Source organism: Panthera tigris, chromosome F2, assembly GCF_018350195.1.
Source record: "Panthera tigris isolate Pti1 chromosome F2, P.tigris_Pti1_mat1.1, whole genome shotgun sequence".
Classification (NCBI taxonomy): Eukaryota; Metazoa; Chordata; class Mammalia; order Carnivora; family Felidae; genus Panthera; species Panthera tigris.
This window is the reverse complement of record NC_056676.1, coordinates 27,580,615-27,596,945: the sequence shown is the minus strand read 5'-3', so window position 1 is coordinate 27,596,945 and position 16,331 is coordinate 27,580,615. Positions and strand designations below refer to the sequence as shown.

Genomic DNA, 16,331 nt, shown 5'->3' with positions numbered 1-16,331 from the left:
TTTTCCTGGTTCAGGCTCCTGTGAGGTCTACAAATTTGGAAGTAGGAGCAGATCTAAGCCTATTTCCATCTTCATGCTTACTCTTTTTTTTTTTTCTTTTTTTTTTTTTTGAGAGAGAGAGAGAGAGAGAGAGAGAGAGAGAGAGAGAGAATATCCCAAGCAGGCTCCACGCTCAGCATAGAGCCCAACGCATGACTCAATCCCATGACGCTGGGATCATGAGCTGAGCTGAAATCAAGAATGGGATGCTCAACTGACTGTTGCTTACTCAATATTCTGTTAATAATTGGTAATAGGCATATGGGGAATGATAAAACATTAATAGTCACCTGTCATATATTAAGATCACATTTGTGTGGTATAATGAATTTACAGAATGGAACATTAGTTATATTTTATTGTCAAAGGTTACCTGCCAACTGAGAAGTCATTTCAGAGGCTATGCTCTAAAATATATCATTTTACTGATATCCATGAGACATCCCAGGATGTGATTAATAGGCCAGAAACATTAAGCCAGGGATATTTTTGTCTTGGTAATGCATTTGTTTGAGATAGCAGTTATTAGAAACCAGAATAATAACACCAATAACCTTCAAATTAATTTTGACCCTAAAGTTACAAAAATGTTGACGGAAGTTAGCATATTTACATACTGAGTTAAAATTCCTAAACTAGTATTATAATTGATGCAGTTTATATGAAATACTTCACATATAACACTTCAATAAGCTAATAAAATTAAAACAGTAAAGAAAGTATCATAAATATTTGTGTCCTAAAAAGGATTTCAAGGGAATTTCTGATAGTAGAGTTAATGCATGATTAGTCATATTACTTTTATTTATAAAACATCCAAACATACATCTACAAGATTATATGTCTTTAACATTAAGAGAAATGTATTCCAGAATTAATTTTTGAAACATTGCTTTTATTGTGCTTATATTTTCTAATTGAGAGATTTGGCCTTTTAAGTGTTTTAAGTTATAGAGCTATCAGATATAAAGCAGGAGGAAACCCAATAAGCCAATGGTGTTTGTTAATATAAGCCTCTGTATAAAAGTGTTATAAAACAGTTAAAACTTAGCAAAACCAAAAATAGACATCATTAATCAACAATGGCTATTTTAAAAATCTAGTTAATATTATACTACCTGTGTTAGGATGATGAGGAAGACTGAAAAAATGCCAGACCAAGTTTGGTTCTTTTACTTGAAAAAAAGTTACAGTATATTGGGTCTATGTCCTAATTTGGGGATATGTAACTGCCACTCTCATGTTTATTGTTTGCATTTTATTAGGTGTAAGTGTAGAAAAAGAACTAAAATGTTCCATAGTGCAGAATCTCCTTCTTCTCTTTCCCTACTCATTTTCTAACAGAAAAAGCAAAGAATACCTAGTGAACAGATAGACCTGATGATTTTCAATAGGACAGTGTTTCTTTTCTGAAATACTGGTAAAATGAGAACACTCTAAATTAGGATTTGTGGGACACCAGAAAATTATAACATGAAATACCAATATAGAAGAATGCATTTTATGCCTTCTAAAACATATTTTTAAAGCGGAAAAGATGATGGACAATCAGAGAACATAAGACATAAAAAATAATCAAATGGAACAGGAGTATGTTCCAAGCTGACAGGCAACTATACTATTATTCTCACATAATTGGATAGTAGTAATAACTCAGTAAGATTAAGTTTAAAACATTTAAAGAAATAAACACATACACACATGCACATGTATATATCAATCTGAGGTACATAAATACATATTCGTATATTAAAGAATCACTTTGAAATTTTTGAAATATTCTTTTAACTTTTGAAAAATAAATATCCAGTAAAAAGATAAGGTTTTTTCCCCAAAATTTGACTCTGGAAAGAAAGAATGTTCAAACGCATTTCCAAGAACTTGTCTGTTTATTTTAAATGAAATCCAACTATAAAGTAATCAAATATTTGAAATAGAAGGAAAATGTTCATGAAAGTATACACATATACATGTATATATGTATGTATATATATATTCACACATTATTGATTAAATATAATTAATATACAATACACATAAAATATATAAATTTACTTATATGTGTATACATGTATGTACTATATGTTTAAAGCAGGTATTTTCACTATTTATAACATCTCATCTTAGAACCAGACTATGCCAACAATCTATATGCCTGAAGCCTTTGGTGAATAGCTAATGAATTCAGGATCCAAACATGAATTAACAATATGGGTTTGGAAATGTAGGACAGGCTTACTCATACAAAGAATAAAGTTATTCTGTTCCCAGGTACACATAGGTTGACTCAACCAAACAAAATAAATTATTGCTAATCTGGCTAGTGATCACCAGTCAGTTCTCACTTGTGAAGAAGTGTGGCTTACATATTAAACACAAGCTCCAGACAGTTTTTGTACTGGTTTCTTTAAACCAAAATGACTCATATTAATAATAAAAAGCCATATAAGGAAAAAAAAGTAAATTTATGTGTTTAAGCCCCAAAATTTATCATACTAAAGCATGTGTGTGTACTAACAATGCAGCTTTTATAGGCAGTGTTTCTACTAAAGTTTTCACACTAATTGAGGCTTTTTTTTAAATTTCACAGTTTAAAGATGTTGCTATTGATCACATCTAATCAGTAGCACCCAGTAATGAACAAGACCTGGAATATTAAAATGCTTATGTGTTCCTGCTAAATTCATTGAACTTCAATAAAACAGAAAGACATCATGTACCAAAAAGAGTCCTTGGTATATGATGTACAATGGAGTTACAAGTTAATTTTCCTTTTTGGACAACTTAATATATTAACAACAAGAAATTTCTTCAATACTTGCACATAAAAATATATATACATTTGGTTATAAGGCAGATAATTAGCAGGTTCTTCAAAGACATTTGCAAGTGGAAGTGAATGTTAACAACTCTCTATAAATTAAAGTTGTTCTCTCCAAAGAACTTCCATATTATATTACAAAAATAAATAAATAAATAAATAAAAGTCAACTGTTGCTTTTAAGTAAGGGAGCTTCCCCATTTTATCTGACACTTGCTTCTGACATCAACACCTTTCTTCAATCTTAATATCCTTTCTGATAATGAGTTAGTGACAAGAGTGATTAGACATATGGTAAAATTTCAAAAGAAAATAAGATGCAGAATTAATAGCCAACTGACTTTTCCCAGGTCATCCAATCAACTACTTGCAGAGGTAAAAACAGAAGTTAAGTCTAATTCCCGCAGCTATTGCCAGATCAGAGCCTGACAACTTTGCTTTGTGTTGGCTTCAACCTCTCCCACCGGTGGCATTACCTGCACAGAGACATCTTCCCGTGAGGTTCAAGGTCATTTCAAGGCTTAGTTTAACTAACATGGGAGAGGTAGGAAAAGAGTTCATAAACATTTGGGAGAACTTGTGGTAATGAGGTCTGGTTGTAAGTTGCCCGTGAGAATAAAAATGACAGAAATTAAAAACATTTATTAACCCTTACAGTGTTTCAAAAACTGCACTAAATTCTCTTTTATATCTTCTTTAATCTTCACAACAACCCTGTGCTTTTCCTGTTTTAAACACCAAGAAACCAGTCACGGAGGTTAAGTAACTTATAGTAAGTCATATAGCTAGTAGATCGTAAAGGTGGGATTCAAACTCATTACAATTCAAAGCTCAAATTCACTTCTTAAAATACATGATTTCAACATAAGTGGTAGCTAAAACTCCCAAAATAAACACACAAACAAGGGAAGGGGAAGGTCTAGTGATCAGCATACTTTGAAGATGATGCGTAGAGCTTTTTTGATTGGTTCTGAAAGTGATCAAAAGCTGCCTGAGAGCTCTGAGTAAAATTATCAAATTGAACAAAAAACATTAATTTTATAGTCAAACATTTTGAGATCAACCCAATTGCTCTGCTTTCATAACCCTGTTATATTATTTCATATTACCCTGTTACTTCATTTTCCTTTTTATCTATTAAGGGGAAATTCAAACATTTAAGGTTTTTGCCTGAACAAGTTAGTGATTTTTTAAAAAATGATAACCAAAAGGCCAACCCTTCGTCTGCTTAGTCAATGGACTGTTTAGTGTCAGGTCATTTTATTGTCAAATTTAATTTTTCTGGTCAAATACTGACTTTATGAAGCCCCAGTGAAGATGTTACAGGATGATTATCTCAAACCTGCATATTTTCAATCAACCAAAATTTTGCTTTCTCTATCACTGTGTTCCTTACAATAAATGAAATTGAAAAAGGCACGGACATAAGAGAACCATTGATTAATATTTTATTATTTTATTATTAAAATCTTGCATTTTGAATTTTTTAAAGTCCAAATCCATTGAAGTTAAAGAAAGAAGGGTAATGTCATGTCTTCCTGTCCCGGGTAAAAGGACTGTGTTTGGCTGAGTGTCTTAAAGTGCTTACTAGATATATATCAATCTTTAATATGCATTACTTGTAATTTGCACCCTACAAAACCTCAGAGGGAAGGGACTATGGTTTGGCAAGAGAGGAGGGTAATCCCATTCATAATTCATTGCCACTACACCTACAAAAATAATCGCAATGAACATATATAGAATGCCAATTATTTTGTGTTGGGGAGCAGCTTTCAAAACTAAATGGTACTGATTTATTTTGTTGTTCAACAAATATTTTATAAATGCTTTTAATGTCAAACATGAAACTAATCATTTGAGTTGCAGAAATTTTTATGATTCTGATATTTTATAGTTTGAAAATGACTGTACATTTATTGAGTACTTACCACAGTGTATGATACTAGTAAGCTCCCTAGAAACCTTAACACCTATAAAATATACTAAACACTACTGTCTCATGCTTTGGTTTGCAATCCTGGGTTGTTCCCTAATATGCAGATGATGTAAGAAATGAAATTTAGATTTGTCTTCTACAGGAACACCAGCCATGTGTTGACTAACTTTTATCAATGGACATTCTCAGGTTATTTTAAGACTCTTGTGTACTAATCATTAGGTAATCCTAGTAAATAAGGTGTGTTACTGTAGTTAAGAATGTCAGCCTTGTTGCATTTCAGCTTGATCCACTGCAGGAAATCACAGATTACTTGAAGGCAGTTTCCCCATGAACTCACTTCCTTGAGATGAGATATTAATTTGGATGAACAATGATTTGTCACAATTTATTTTGGAAGGTAGTGGTTAAAAAAATGCAGTCTTTTCAGAATGAATCCTTCTAAAAGTGCACTGTTCTCTAGTGAGCTTACCTTATAAATAAGCCCCAAATTTTAAAATCTTTAAAATCATTTTAAATCTTTGCAATATTTAAAAGTTGATGATCTTTAAATCTGTATTGGGAATTGGTGAGTCTGACAGATTATTCTCATTATTCCATTGGGGTACCCACCAATTCAGATTCAATATTATTTTTGCAAGTCCTAGCAGGATTAAGTTTTGTGAATGGATAGAATGAATTAACACCCTTGTTGTTTTTCACTACATTTCAATTATCAGAGAACCTGAGTGTGAAAATCATGGAGAGGAGCGTAAGAAATGGCATGAAAGATATTACTGACTTCTCTGTTTATGCAGCCAAACTCTGCAGTATAGAAGAGAAGCAACAAAGTGGGTTGTACTGCTGCTATGATTGCAATGACCCAACAAAGCCAATGCTTGTACCCTCAGTCTCATAAACATGGCAGTGCGTTGATCAAGATGTGAGGTTCTTGTTGCTTATTTAAGCAAAGGTCAGAATGTTTATTTGTTTTATGCCTGCTTTTTAAAGAAGGTTTGATCAGGCAGCAATAAAAGTAAATAATAGAGAAATGTTTATTAATAGGTTTTTCATCCCAATCAACCAAAGAAAAAGCATTATTGTGAAGTGTCTAGGGTATGTCTATCTATGTTCTTCTAACACTTCAGTTTTAAGTAGCTTTTAAAAAATATGTTATAAACATGTTGCTTCATCCTTGACATTTTAGCATGTTAATGTCTAATTAGGGTAAAACATGATGCAATCCCTAGCAAGCTCTTTGTTTCTCCCCTTTCGGACAGTGCAAATCAAGAAAATCTTCTGAGAAGGTAGTTAAAAGTCTTGCCAATTCTGTTTTACTTCATACATTCCAATATTCTGTAGTTTAGCTTAAATACGACACTCTCACCAGAACAAAGTAAAAAGAATACACTAAAAGGGGCGACTGGGTGGCTCCGTCGGTTAAGCATCCGACTTCAGCTCAGGTCATGATCTCACGGTTCATTCGTGAGTTTGAGCCCTACATTGGGCTCTGTGCTGACAGCTCACAGCCTGAAGCCTGCTTAGATTCTATGTCTCCCTCTCTCTGCCCCTCCCCTGCTTGTGCTCTGACTCTCTCTCTTTCTCAAAAATAAATAAACATGAAAAAATAATTTTTTAAAGAATATACTAAAGAGAAACTAAAGAAAAAAACCCAACAAAATAAAAGATTTACTATAATGCAGTACATAAATTTGAACTAAAAAATGGACCAAATTTTAGATTGGGCTAGATTCAAATGACCCATTGCTGGAGCTTAAAAAAAAAAAAAAGCTAACTATAGATATTACTAGTTTTTCTACAGTGTTGTTATGAGACTTGACTGACATCTGTGATGTACTCTGTAATATCTTTGAAATGATAAAAATGTGTGTCTGAAAAACTTGAAATCTGTCAATACTCATGTATAGTATTTTTTCCTCCATGAATTAGAAATGAAAAAAGTGAAAATATTTCCTTGCTCAAATCATGATAAATGGATTCCTTTATATTAGTTGCATTCATTTTTAAGATAGTTAGAAGTGGCTACAGAAAATACAGAAATACTATTTTTTTGAAGAAGTTTATGACTTTTTATAGCCAATATACTTTTTCAAATTATAAAAGTGCATGTGTTACCTCTGACCCAACAATACCACTCCAAGAATTTTCCCATCAAAAGGAGAAGTGCCAATCCTGGGTCTTGGCACCATCAAGAACAATAACAACAATAACCAAAAAAAAAACCCACACAGACAAAAGTAAAAGCAACAACATATAAAGACATACACCTTTGTGCCGGTTACCACATACCGTAAAATCACAAAACAATTTGGAACTTTATAAATATTTATCAGTGGGTTTTCATTGAATAAAATTATGGCACATTCTTAGCACATCTTACTAGGCATCTACTAAAGGTGATATGGTAGTGTCTATGCTAGATATCATTAATATAATAGAAATATAATAATTACAAATATAAATATAATTAATTAATATAATTATCATTATATAATTAAAATATTATTTAGCCTTAAAAATAATGAAATTTTGACACATGCTGCAACGTGGGTAAACTTTGAAAACATTATGCTAAGTGAAAAGAAACCAGACATAGAATGACAAATATTGTATGATTCCACTTGTATGACGTGGCTAAAAACAGGCAAATCCATACATGTATAGAATAGAGTTTACCAGAGGCTGAGAAAAGGGGAAAATGAGGGGTAACTCTTTAATGGGTACAAACTTTCTGTTTAGGATAGTGAGAAAGTTCTGAAAATGGTTAGTGGTGATGGCTGCTCAACATTGTCAGTGTACTTAATGCCAGTGAATTGTACACTTAAAAATGGTTAAAACAGTAAATTTTGTTATTCCTATTTTACCACAATAAAAATAATACAAATCCACTATATTTTAAAGTATAAATTTACTTTGTATTAAGCATATTATAAAGTTTTCATAAAATTGCCCTGATTTTAGGAGCTTATACAGTTATCATATTTTGGGAAGTGTAAAGAAAACAGCAGGTTAAGTTGGCCTCTTGAGTTTTCTTTCTCTCCATCTATGTTTTTTCTAGATTAATGTTGTCACACTTTCCTTTGAATAGCATCAGCAAGAACCATGCTAGCTTGTACCGGTCTCTCCAAGTATCAGTTAAGAATTTTTAATGTATTTTTATGCTGGCAATTGTTTTAGAACCTAGGAGGGATGAATTTGTCTTTCTTCCCCTAACTTGGCAAAAGCAAATACATTACTGCAGACAGAATTACCAGAAAGAAATAGTAACTTTGAGGCAGACATACATCCATCTTAAGAACACTGAATATGTTTCAAAGTAGACTACACCACTCAATTTCTGGCAATGTTCTTCTACATATTTGGCACTACAGTACTCTAAGTCTAGAACTGTTTCTTTTTTTGTAAAAAAAAAAAAAAAAAAAAAAAAAAAGGTTTTGATTGGAAAACCCTAAATAAATCATTTAGAATGTGTTACATTCAGAACTCCTTCTGGGATTCCTTTTCCATGAATCAGGGTTCTTTGAATACTCCTCTCACTGGCACTTGCTTCCGAATCATCTTTAGCTGCCTTTGTGCCAGTGATAGTGAAGAGCTCTCATTTTAGGTTTTAAAGCAGGGAGAACAATAGAAGGAGAACCTCATTTCAAGTGCCAAAAATGTCTGGGCTAATAAAGGACACATATATTGTCAAAGTTGAGTCCGGAGTAGATGTTCTTAAACCATTTGCTAAAGAATACTTTAGTGGGTCCTTAAACACCTACAATTGTATGTGTGTGTGTGTGTGTGTGTGTGTGTGTGTGTGTGTGTGTGTATGCACCTGGGGACTGGAGGCACCGCCTTTGTTGAATTATCAAAGGGGATGTTAAGACCCAAAAGTTTAAGAAACACTGGAAAGATTAATTACAAAACAATTTTAAACTACTACATTTTTATCATGCTTTCCTTGGCTCTTAATACCTCAAAGGGCAACATGGTAACTTGGAAAGAATGTTTGCTAAACATTTAGGTGACATGACTTCTTTGAATCTCAGTTTCTTCAATGTAAAATCAACAGCTAGTAGAAGGTTGAAATTTGATACCACAAGTGAAAGTACCTGCAGAGTGCCTTGTAACTGGACAAGTACTTATATATGTAAGGTACCTTCTTCTGCTTATTCTTTTTCAGAAAATGCAAGCATGTTGAAAGCAAGTAACAATTTCTCCTTTAAAGTTTTGTTTTATTAATCGTAGCATACTATTAGTAAGTATGAACTAATGTACATTTAATGGCATGGAAACTTACAATAACTTCTGATGAATATAATTATTTGAATTTGCTTTCACTTATTATTATATAAATATTTTTAAAAACTAAATGATACTTGCACACATACTGGGAGCTAAACTTGGCTAATGGAGAAGAGTAGGTAGAGATATATCCCTGGGAAAGAATAACTAATTTCTCCACTAAAATCAAATTACTTAACATCTATGCATATACAAAAGGTTCCTGACTTAGGATGGTTCAATTTATGATTTTTCAACTTCATGATGGTACAAAAGAGATACATGTTCAATAGAAACTACAATTCAGTTTTTGAATTTGGATTGTTTCCCAGGTGAGCAAGCACTATCATACTCTTTTGTGATGCTGGGCAGTGGCAGCAAGCCACAGCTCCATTAGCCACGCGATCATGAAGGTAAACAACGGATATACTTACAACCATTCTGTACCCACACAACAATTGTTTTTAACTTTCAGTAGAGTATTCAATAAGTTATGTGAGATATTCAATACTTTTATTGTAAAATATGCTTTGTGTTAGATGATTGTGCCCAATTGCAGGCCAATTTAAGTGTTCTGAGCTCATTTAAGGTAGGCTAGGCTAAGATATGGTGTTCAGTAGGTTAGGTATTAAGTGCATTTGATTTACGGTATTTTCCACTTACGATGGGTCTATTGGGATGTAAGCCCCTCATAAGTTGAAGATCTGTATGTAGCTAGACACTGTACTATGAGTTGCAGGTAATAAAAAGTTGGCCATCACAAACCATGTTCCCCAAGGCTATTTTAGAAGAACAAGTTATGTTCACACTAAAGAACAGACCACAATAGAAAGTACAATAGGAATTTAGACAAGGGAGAAAATTTATCTGATGCAAAGACAAGTGGGTATGGGGAAAGCCTCATGGAAGAGGCAGTGTCTGATGTGAGTAAGGTTTTGACATGTACAGGAGGAGTGAAAGGAATGAATGAAGACATATAGGCATGACATCATGGGGGCACAAACTGGAAATAAAGAGCACTTGGTTCAGGCTGATCGTAGGGTAGCTTAAGGGGATTACTGAGAAACTAGATAAGGAGATATCTCACTGCCTGATGCATATTACTTATTAATAATACTTTTAGACACAAGTATTGGGGCATCTGGGTGAGCTCAGTCAGTTAAGCGTCTGACTTCAGCTCAGGTCATAATCTCACGGTTCATGGATTTGAGCCCTGTATCCAGCTCTCTGCTGTCAACATTGAGCCCGCTCTATATCCTCTATCTCCCTCTCTCTCTGACCCTCCCCAGACCCTCATGCACTCTCAATCTCTCTCCCTCTCTCTGCAAAATAAATAAACATTAAAAAAAATAATAAACACAAGTATTTAACTTAAAAAGAACATGGATGAGAACTTAAAAATAAAGACATAATGAAGGGGGTGAAATATTACATAAATCTGACCGTCAGGAGGCCATTGGCAACTTTCAAAATAGCACTTTTTATAAGTGTTTTCACTGGAAACACTGGTTGAACAGAAATACAGTTCTTGAGCTTTATTATTCCTATTTTTTTTCTTTTCCGTGTTTCAAAATCTCAAAATAAGTCTATTTCAATTGTAACTAATGAAAATAAGGTAGCACCAGAAAATGCCTTTTGTTATGAGAAGTCAACTTTGACTCCTAAATTTGTACTGAGTTACTGATAACACTGCCCACCCACTAAACTAAATATTTTTTTTTACATGGTTAGAAAGCAGTAGATTGACTTCATGCTATTTTGTCAAATCTACAAAAATGCCTGCAGTTCATTTGGCATCTAATAGTGCACATCCTCCTGTTTTTCATTCCTCCTCCATCTCTTGAACAGGCAATTAATTTTTCCTTTCCCTGGGAAACGTTTAAAGGAAAGGAAATAAAGTCATAAATCAGTTTCAGTCATGAAGTCATACATATATTTCTTCGTTGGACTCTGAATTTGGTCATTTTTCTCAGAAAAAAAATTATTTCAACATAACAAAGACTAAATTCGGAAATCCCTTAAATTTATTTATCTTCCTCAGTTGCACTGAAATGAAAATTTAAATTTTCTAACTTATTTTCTCTCTTCGCAGAAAGGCTTCTCAAAAGCAGGTCCATAACTTAGTGAATTCATTTCACCTATGAAGCCACTGGCAGTATGATGCCAGCTTAGGCAATACCAGTCTTGGTATTCTGACCCGTTTCTTGCCAGAGAATTCAGTTTCTTCAGAAACCCAGCTAATAGACACTTTCAATTTCTAACTGTTATTAGGATATTCTCATGCACTAAGTAGTCAACATAAAGAAACCTCGAAATTATAGAAATTTTTATTGTACTTAAGATCAATTGTACTAATCTATATTTCGTAATTTCTTAAAATGAATTATTATATTAACATTTATTATCACTTATTATTCAGAATCATTATTTATATAGTTAAATATTTGAAGGTTAATAAAGAAAGATAGTAGAATAAAGGGTTTTGCTGTTCTTGCTCTTTGTTCCCTCTTCTATTTGGTGTGCCTGTTTCAAAATCGCAGAATCTTGAAATTTTAATATTTCAAATCCAAACCACACTCAACACGTAGTAATAATGATAATAATAATAATAATAATAAAACAAGCCAAAAGAAAAAAGAAAAAATTGATGCTGAGGTTTTCGTGATCCAGGGGAAGAGTTCCCAGAGTGGGCCACTTGGATTTGCCTACCTCCTCCACTCCCTCTGCCTCATATACTAAAGGTAGAGACAAAGAAGCCAAATCAAATCCTTCTTTGGTGTATTTTATAAAAAGAAATTGTATTCAGAAAAGCAATAATGGTATATAATAGAATGAACATGATTTTTCAGAACCAGTATCTTTGTCTAAAAGCAATATATAAAAAGGAAGGTAGACAGAGATCAATTTTTAGCTATAAACCTTGCCTTTTTCATTGATCTCCTATTTTAATTTGCTAAAATAAAATTACATGGCTATCGAGTCAGACTATCTAAATTTAAAGATAACAGATCACCTGTTAAATAGTATATTGGCACACAGATGCCCCAGTCTGGCTTATTGCAACTACTCTCTGTTGGTGAAGTGGCACATTTGCAATCCCCATCACAGCCATCTTAACCATTTCAAAGCGTATTATTCAAATATACATCCCTACGTGGCAGCACTTGAGCTCAGCATCAAGAGGTTTGTGGGGAAATCCTAGAACAAGTGGTCAGAAACCCTAACTGGTGAAACTGACTTGAGGATGCTCAAATAACCTGAGGTTTAGATTGGCCAGCTCCATTGGCTTTCTAACTGCCTGTGGGGAAAGCCTCTCTGGAAACTCTTCTGAGGTTATTGGGGAATCCTAGGACAAACACACTGCTTGCTTTTTGGGGAGGACCTGCCCCAAACCCTACCCAGGTAGGTGTCTCACAACCCAGCTGGACTAAAACGCTTCAAGAAAAACTGGATAGACACATTCACATTTGTACTTTCACCTATGCCTATGCACAGGGAGCAAAGATATAAGTATGGTCCTCTTTCTCACACCCCAACAGATTCTGCTGTCCTCAAAATCCTCTTGTAGCCGCAGTGACTACAGTGAAGGGAGTTATCAGGATCCATGTTGGTACTGGGCTAAAAGCAGGATTTTTCATGCCTTGTATTTGGGGGAAGGACGCAAGTAACAGTATACAGAGAGAATACTAAAGTGGTATAGGGCAATGCCCTTTGTAGGTCCTTGACAAAATCAGTCGTGGAACAGAGGTTGTGGATAGGAGCTGACAAGAGCTGGCCTGTGAATGGACCCGGCATTCCGGGGAAAGGGAGTGGGGGGTGGAAATCAATGAAGTAATTGACGAGAGAAGATGATAAATGAAGGGAGAAGCAGAGACAAGTGCTGCTCAACCCAAGCTGAACTCCAGGAGATAAGAGAAGTTTCTCCTCTAATCTGAGACTCTTACTAAAGGTTCAGTATTGAAGTCGGTGTTTGACATTGAAATGGGCACAGACCCATCCTGACAACTAGGGAGGGAGAGGACAGAGGAAGGCAAGAGAGGAAAGCTTTCTGATTACTTCATCAAGCTACCTCCAAGGACCTGCTGCTCCAAAAACCAGAAAATAACCAAGTGAAGGCTGAAGTAGAAAGATAAAAGTGCAACTCCAATTATTTCACATTTTGAATCTTCTTCAGTGTCTAAGCAAACCTGGCATTGCAACGGTCGGTTATCTTGAAGAGTATAGAGGCTGACCGTCTTCTTTGTTTGCCCAGTAACACCGCTCCTCTAATCTCAGGCACTTGGCTGATTAACATTTCAATCCAGTTGTTGCTCCTTTTCCCTTTGCAGAATGCAGCAGAGATATTCCCCTTCTTCCCCGTGTATTGCAAACCCCATTACTAACCGCGCGGAAAGAACCTAGCGACGTGGGGGAAGCTAATAATAGCCGGGCGGCTTACCTTCTCGGGATGGAGTCAGCTCAAGTCCCAGCGCCCGCTGCCCCCGGGCCGCAGTGCCGCGGAGCCGGCCGAGTGCCTGGTCAGCTCCGCCGGCCCCCACCCCACCTGCCGGCTGCAGCAGCTGCTCTCGCCGCCGCGCTCCGGCAGCATGAAGTCATCCCCCGCCCCGGGCCGGATCACCACATTCCGTGCCAGTCGCGGGGGGAGAGGGACCTCTCCCGGCCGCGGGAAGGGAGTCTGGAAACTGCTCCCGACGATCGCTACCCCTCCGGGTTTTAGGTTTCTTTCCTATTAATGCTTTTACGGAGGAAGCGTTGCCGGATTGTGGACCGAGAGACAAGAGCCAGAGGGACTTTCTCTGCATAGCGCCTTTCCTCCGAGAGCTCCCCTGTCACGCCCGCTGTATGGACAGCTCCATTTGACTGTGTGGGTTTCCCACCCTCTTCATTTTCCTTATCAGTATTGTTCATTTCGCTGAATTTGAGACTGGGATTGTCTTTTGAGATAAACATTCAAACGCTCCGGAAATGTTTTAAATTGGCAATTAATCTTTCTAAACCCCTTGGAGCACGCCTCACTTTCCCCCAACTCACACGCACAAATGCGCACATGTACACACACAGCCAAACCACTCACAATCATGAAAGCTGGGACCTCTCACCCTGTCGCCTACGTAATAGAATGGGAAACTCCCAAAGGAGTGGAGAAGTAGGACCGACCAAAGAAAGCACTCGAGGAAACAGAGAGGGGTGGCCCTAGGATTTTGTTGCTGTTTAGTGGTGCACTTAGTGTACAGATGTTGCCTCTAACACCCCCCCACCCCCACCCCCCGCAATTGGGCTGGCTGCTCTGGTGACAGCTATGATATTTGGAAGCCAAGAAGCAGAATCCACATTGGCAGATGGCTGTATCTTCTTTTTGCCTCCGAAGGATTTATCAGAATTGGCCTTAGGAATAATGTAAGCAAATACACATATAAGCCCCTTCTTAACCTTTTTTTAAAATTGGCACCAGCTATTAATCTGTCTCTCTCCCTTCCTCTCTCTGTCTCTCTCATTTTTTTCTCCCCGACAACCCCCCTCCCGTCACTACCTCTCTCCCTTTCTTTCTCTATTCTGACCCACTAAGTGGTTTGGGGATTTAAGGGGGAAAAAGGGCCAAGGATTGCCCTCTTTATAGCAAAGCTGGTGCTTTTTTTCTCCCAGTGTTAAGCCATTCCCAAGTAGAGATGTTCTTTGACACTAGAGTTCAGTGTGAATGGAGTTTCCTCATTTAACTTACTTTTGGAATTCCCATCACTAGGTACAAGCCAGTTTTACTTTGTGGATTTGAACAGCAGCATAAGCATTGCATTGCATAAGGCCAGGGAAGCACATTTGATTCATGAAGAAAGCTCCCTCCCATCCCTCTGTTTAGCAGTTCCAAAATTGGGAGGTAGTGTAGCAAACAGAATTCCAACAAAAATCATTAAGAATTCTTGGTCCTAGAATGCATGCTTTTTGGAAGCTGCAGCAACCTAATTTATATCTCTGAGCCTCAAATTTATAAAATTAGGCCATTAATATCACTGAGGTTCTTAATCTGTATCACAGAGTATGTAGAATCTGGATGGGAATATTACATCTTTAGTTTTGCTAATCCGTAATTGAAGTTTAGCATTTAGTATTTCCTTTAAATATAAATGCAGGCAATGAACCACAATAATATTAGGGGAACCTGTGACTTTGTCACCAACAGAAGTCCCAGATAATTTCCTATTTCAGTTTTTGTAGATATCTCAAAATCACTATTCTGATGGTACAATCAAATCATCATCACCTTTTTTGTTTTATTTAATACATTATATATATTCTTAGAATGAGTTTAGATATATGGAAAAATTAAGGAGATAGTACAGAGTTTCCATATCCCACTCCCAGTTTCCTCTATTATTAACTTTTTACATTAGTATGGTTGGTACCTTTGTTACAATTGATGAACCACTATTGCTACATGAATATTAACCAAGGTCTGTGCAATTTCCTTGGGATTTACCTAATGTCTTCTGTTCGTTTCCAGGCTCTCACCCAGGACACCACATTGCATTTAGTTGTCACGTCCTCTTAGACTCCTCTGAGTTATGATAGTTCCTCAGTTTTTTCTTGTTTTCGATGACCTTGACAGTTTTGAGGAGTAGTGGTCAAGTATTTTGTAGCATGCCTCACTGTTGTAATCTGATGCTTTTCTCACCATAAGACTGGGGTTATGGTTTATTGGGAGGATGACCACAAAGATAGAGTGCCAATTTCATAATGTCACATCAGGAATTTATACTATAAATGTGATTTATGACTGTTGATGTTGACCTTGATCACCTGAGTACGGTGAGCTCAGATTTCTCCACTGTAAAGTTACTCCTTCCTTTCCATACTGTGCTTGTTGGAAGAAAGTCACTATGTGAAGATTATGCCTAAGGAGTGGAGAGTTGTCCTCCAGCTTCTTGATGGCAGAGTATGTACATAAAGTATTTGAAATTCTGCACAGGAGATTGCCTATTGTCCCCTAAATATTAATTTATGCAATTTGTTTATATCAGTATAGATTCGTGCATATTTACTTTATACTTTGGGTCATAATCCAATACTGCTTTATTTTGTTCAAATTGTTACAGCTTTATCCATTGGGAGCTCTATTTGTTGGCTCCTGTGCTCCTTTGATGTGTGCGTGTGTGTGTGTGTGTGTGTGTGTGTGTGTGTGTGTGTGTTATTACTTTTTTTACTTTCTGGCATTACAAGGTGCTCCAGGCCCATCTTGTATATTTCCTGCCCCAGGCCTACAATCAGCCATTT

At 36.0% G+C, this 16,331-nt stretch overlaps 1 protein-coding gene across 1 annotated transcript in view; it reads right to left on the bottom strand.

Annotated features, from left to right (window-relative positions):
- Window positions 1-13,617, bottom strand: part of PKIA (cAMP-dependent protein kinase inhibitor alpha) — a 92,619-nt gene extending 79,002 nt beyond the window's left edge. The window contains exon 1 of the mRNA XM_007073805.2: window positions 13,504-13,617. The gene's annotated coding sequence lies outside the window, so the exon portion shown is untranslated. The remainder of the gene's footprint in view (window positions 1-13,503) is intronic.
- Window positions 13,618-16,331: the final 2,714 nt, after the last annotated feature.